This window comes from Oncorhynchus gorbuscha, linkage group LG04, assembly GCF_021184085.1.
Source record: "Oncorhynchus gorbuscha isolate QuinsamMale2020 ecotype Even-year linkage group LG04, OgorEven_v1.0, whole genome shotgun sequence".
In the NCBI taxonomy this organism is placed as follows: domain Eukaryota; kingdom Metazoa; phylum Chordata; class Actinopteri; order Salmoniformes; family Salmonidae; genus Oncorhynchus; species Oncorhynchus gorbuscha.
This window is the reverse complement of record NC_060176.1, coordinates 6,103,598-6,109,597: the sequence shown is the minus strand read 5'-3', so window position 1 is coordinate 6,109,597 and position 6,000 is coordinate 6,103,598.

Below are 6,000 nucleotides of genomic sequence, written 5' to 3'. Positions count from 1 at the left end.
GAAAAGATACAACCGCTGTCACTGCACTCGGACTGGTCACAGGGATTGAAAAGATACAACCGCTGTCACTGCACTCGGACTGGTCACAGGGATTGAAAAGATACAACCGCTGTCACTGCACTCGGACTGGTCACAGGGATTGAAAAGATACAACCGCTGTCACTGCACTCGGACTGGTCACAGGGATTGAAAAGATACAACCGCTGTCACTGCACTCGGACTGGTCACAGGGATTGAAAAGATACAACCGCTGTCACTGCACTCGGACTGGTCACAGGGATTGAAAAGATACAACCGCTGTCACTGCACTCGGACTGGTCACAGGGATTGAAAAGATACAACCGCTGTCACAACCGCTGTCACTGCACTCGGACGGGTCACAGTGACTGAACAGATACAACCGCTGTCACTGCACTCGGACGGGTCACAGAGACTGAACCGATACAACCGCTGTCACTGCACACTGACTGGTCACAGTGACTGAACAGATACAACCGCTGTCACTGCACTCGGACTGGTCACAGTGACTGAAAAGATACAACCGCTGTCACTGCACTCGGACTGGTCACAGTGACTGAAAAGATACAACCGCTGTCACTGCACTCGGACTGGTCACAGTGACTGAACAGATACAACCGCTGTCACTGCACACTGACTGGTCACAGGGACTGAACAGATACAACCGCTGTCACTGCACTCGGACTGGTCACAGTGACTGAACAGATACAACCGCTGTCACTGCACAAATCAAATCAAATGTTATTTGTCACATACACATGGTTAGCAGATTTTAATGCGAGTGTAGCGAAATGCTTGTGCTTTTAGTTCCGACAATGCAGTGATAACCAACAAGTAATCTAACTAACAATTCCAAAACTACTGTCTTATACACAGTGTAAGGGGATAAGGAATATGTACATAAGGATATATGAATGAGTGATGGTACAGAGCAGCATACAGTAGATGGTATCGAGTACAGTATATACATATGAGATGAGTGTGTAGACAAAGTAAACAAAGTGGCATAGTTAAAGTGGCTAGTGATACATGTATTACATAAGGATGCAGTCGATGATGTAGAGTACAGTATATACATATGCATATGAGATGAATAATGTAGGGTAAGTAACATTATATAAGGTAGCATTGTTTAAAGTGGCTAGTGATATATTTACATCATTTCCCATCAATCCCCATTATTAAAGTGGCTGGAGTTGGGTCAGTGTCAATGACAGTGTGTTGGCAGCAGCCACTCAATGTTAGTGGTGGCTGTTTAACAGTCTGATGGCCTTGAGATAGAAGCTGTTTTTCAGTCTCCCAGCTTTGATGCACCTGTACTGACCTCGCCTTCTGGATGATAGCGGGGTGAACAGGCAGTGGTTCGGGTGGTTGATGTCCTTGATGATCTTTATGGCCTTCCTGTAACATCAGGTGGTGTAGGTGTCCTGGAGGGCAGGTAGTTTGCCCCCGGTGATGCGTTGTGCAGTCCTCACTACCCTCTGGAGAGCCTTACGGTTGAGGGCGGAGCAGTTGCCGTACCAGGCGGTGATACAGCCCGCCAGGATGCTCTCGATTGTGCATCTGTAGAAGTTTGTGAGTGCTTTTGGTGATAAGCAGAATTTCTTCAGCCTCCTGAGGTTGAAGAGGCGCTGCTGCGCCTTCTTCACGACGCTGTCAGTGTGAGTGGACCAATTCAGTTTGTCTGTGATGTGTATGCCGAGGAACTTAAAACTTGCTACCCTCTCCACTACTGTTCCATCGATGTGGATAGGGGGGTGTTCCCTCTGCTGTTTCCTGAAGTCCACAATCATCTCCTTAGTTTTGTTGACGTTGAGTGTGAGGTTATTTTCCTGACACCACACTCCGAGGGCCCTCACCTCCTCCCTGTAGGCCGTCTCGTCGTTGTTGGTAATCAAGCCTACCACTGTTGTGTCGTCCGCAAACTTGATGATTGAGTTGGAGGCGTGCGTGGCCACGCAGTCGTGGGTGAACAGGGAGTACAGGAGAGGGCTCGGAACGCACCCTTGTGGGGCCCCCGTGTTGAGGATCAGAGGAGAGGAGAAGTTGTTGTTTACCCTCACCACCTGGGGGCGGCCCGTCAGGAAGTCCAGTACCCAGTTGCACAGGGCGGGGTCGAGACCCAGGGTCTCGAGCTTGATGACGAGCTTGGAGGGTACTATGGTGTTGAATGCCGAGCTGTAGTCGATGAACAGCATTCTCACATAGGTATTCCTCTTGTCCAGGTGGGTTAGGGCAGTGTGCAGTGTGGTTGAGATTGCATCGTCTGGGGACCTATTTGGGCGGTAAGCAAATTGGAGTGGGTCTAGGGTGTCAGGTAGGGTGGAGGTGATATGGTCCTTGACTAGTCTCTCAAAGCACTTCATGATGACGGAAGTGAGTGCTACGGGGCGGTAGTCGTTTAGCTCAGTTACCTTAGCTTTCTTGGGAACAGGAACAATGGTGGCCGTCTTGAAGCATGTGGGAACAGCAGACTGGTATAGGGATTGATTGAATATGTCCGTAAACACACCGACCAGCTGGTCTGCGCATGCTCTGAGAGCGCGGCTGGTGATGCCGTCTGGGCCTGCAGCCTTGCGAGGGTTAACACGTTTAAATGTCTTACTCTCCTCGGCTGCAGTGAAGGAGAGACCGCATGTTTTCGTTGCAGGCCGTGTCAGTGGCACTGTATTGTCCTCAATGCGGGCAAAAAAGTTATTTAGTCTGCCTGGGAGCAAGACATCCTGGTCCTTGACTGGGCTGGGTTTCTTCTTGTAGTCCGTGATTGACTGTAGACCCTGCCACATGCCTCTTGTGTCTGAGCCATTGAATTGAGATTCCACTTTGTCTCTGTACTGATGCTTAGCTTGTTTAATAGCCTTGCGGAGGGAATAGCTGCATTGTTTATATTCGGACATGTTACCAGACACCTTGCCCTGATTAAAAGCAGTGGTTCGCGCTTTCAGTTTCACGCGAATGCTGCCATCAATCCAAGGTTTCTGGTTTGGGAATGTTTTTATCGTTGCTATGGGAACGACATCTTCGACGCACGTTCTAATGAACTCGCACACCGAATCAGCGTATTCGTCAATATTTCCATCTGACGCAATACGAAACATGTCCCAGTCCACGTGATGGAAGCAGTCTTGGAGTGTAGAGTCAGCTTGGTCTGACCAGCGTTGGACAGACCTCAGCGTGGGAGCCTCTTGTTTTAGCTTCTGCCTGTAGGCAGGGATCAGCAAAATGGAGTCGAACAGTTGAACAGATACAACCGCTGTCACTGCACACTGACTGGTCACAGGGACTGAACAGATACAACCGCTGTCACTGCACTGGGACTGGTCACAGGGACTGAACAGATACAACCGCTGTCACTGCACACTGACTGGTCACAGGGACTGAACAGATACAACCGCTGTCACTGCACTCGGACTGGTCACAGTGACTGAACAGATACAACCGCTGTCACTGCACACTGACTGGTCACAGTGACTGAACAGATACAACTGCACACAGTGTCATTGGATCTGGAACAAGAGCTCAAAGAAACATTTCCCAAATTTTTCAAAGGGACACAAACTGGAAGGTGAATAGCATATCAACCTCGAATCTGAAGCTCAGCCATTTGTGATGTCCACACTCAGACAAGTGGTTCTCCCCCTCCTGAATAATGTAAAAAACAAACTTGGCCACATGGTGGTAGACATCATCACAAGAGTGGATGAAAAAACGCAATGGTGTGCTGGGATGGCCTGATGGTAATGTAATCTGTGTCGATTTAACCAACCTAAACGAAGAGTCTGTTGGGAGCTACACATGCTACCTTTTTAAAACCAGGTAGGCTAGTTGAGAACAAGTTCTCATTTACAACTGCGACCTGGTCAAGATAAAGAAAAGCAGTTTGACACATACAGCAACACAGAGTTACACATGGAATAAACAAACATACAGTGAATAAAACAGTAGAAAAGGTTTATATACAGTGTGTGCAAATGAGGTAGGAAAAGGGAGGTAAGGCAATAAATAAGCCATGATGGCGAAGTAATTATAATATAGCAATTAAACACTGGAATGGTAGATGTGCAGAAGATGAATGTGCAAGTAGAGATATGTGCAATGGAGCAAGATAAATAAATAAATACAGTATGGGGATGAGGTAGTTGGATGGGCTATTTACAGATGGGCTATGTACAGGTGCAGTGATCTATGAGCTGCTCTGACAGCTGGTGCTTAAAGATAGTGAGGGAGATATGAGTCTCCAGCTTCAGTGATTTTTGCAATTTGTTCCAATCATTGGCAGCAGAGAACTGGAAGAAAAGGTGGCCAAAGGAAGATTTGGCTTTGGGCGTGACCAGTGAGATATACCTACCTAGCAGAGACTTGAAGATGACCTGGAGCCAGTGGGTTTGGCTACGAGTATGAAGTGAGGGCCAGCCAATGAGAGCGTACAGGTTGCAGTGGTGGGTAGTATATGGGGCTTTGGTAACAAAACAGATGGCACTGTGATAGACTGCATCCAATTTGTTGAATAGAGTGTTGGAGGCTATTTTGTAAATGACATCGCCGAAGTCGAGGATCGGTAGGATGGTCAGTTTTAATATATATGCCATTTAGCAGACGCTTTTATCCAAAGCGACTTACAGTCATGTGTGCATACATTCTACGTATGGGTGGTCCCGGGAATCGAACCCACTACCCTGGCGTTACAAGCGCCATGCTCTACCAACTGAGCTACAGAAGGACCACGAGGGTATGTTTGGGTATGTTACAAGGGTATGTTTGGCAGCATGAGTGAAGCATGCTTTGTTGTGAAATAGGAAGCAGATTCTAGATTTAATATTGGATTGGAGATGCTTAATGTGAGTCTGGAAGGAGACTTTACAGTCTTACCAGACACTTAGATATATATTTGTAGTTGTCCACATATTCTAAGCCAGAACTGTCCAGAGTAGTAATGCTGGACGGGCGGGCAGGTGCGGGCAGCGATCGGTTGAAGAGCATGCATTTACTTTTACTTGCATTTAAGAGCAGTTGGAGGCCACGGAAAGAGAGTTGTATGGCATTGAAGCCTGTCTGGAGGTCAGTTAACACAGTGTCCAAAGAAGGGCCAGAATGGTGTCGTCTGCTTAGAGGTGGATCAGAGAATCACCAGCAGCAAGAGCGACATCCTTGATGTATAGAGAGAAGAGAGTCGGCCTGAGAATTGAACCCTGTGGCATAGAGACTGCTAGAGGTCCGGACAAGAGGCCTTCCAATTTGACACATTGAACTCTATCAGAGAAGTAGTTGGTGAACCAGACGAGGCAATCATTTGAGAAACCAAGGATGTTGAGTCTGCCGATAAGAATGTGGTGATTGACAGATTTGAAAGCCTTGGCCAGGTTGATGAATACAGCTGCACAGTAATGTCTCTTATCGATGGCGGTTATAATATCGTTTAGGACCTTGAGCGTGGCTGAGGTGCACCCATGACCAGCTCGGAAACCAGATTGCATTGCGGAGAAGGTACGGTGGGATTCTACTGTTTGTTAACTTGGTTTTCGAAGACCTTAGAAAGGCAGGGTAGGATAGATATAAGTCTGTAGCAGTTTGGGTCTAGAGTGTCTCCCCCTTTGAAGAGGGAGATGACCGCGGCAGCTTTCCAATCTTTGGGAATCTCAGACGATATGAAAGAGAGGTTGAACAGGCTAGTAATAGGAGTTGCAACAATTTCAGCAGATCATTTTAGGAAGAGAGGGTCCAGATTGTCTAGCCCGGCTGATTTGTAAGGTTCCAGATTTTGTAGCTCTTTCAGAACATCAGCGCTCTTGATTTGGGTGAAGGAGAAATGGGGGAGGCTTGGGCGAGTTGCTGTGGGGGGTGCAGGGCTGTTGCCCGGGGTAGGGGTAGCCAGGTGGAAAGCATGGCCAGCCATAGAAAAATGCTTATTGAAATTCTCAATTATAGTGGATTTATCGCTGGTGACAATGTTTCCTAGCCTCAGTGCAGTGGGCAACAAAAAAA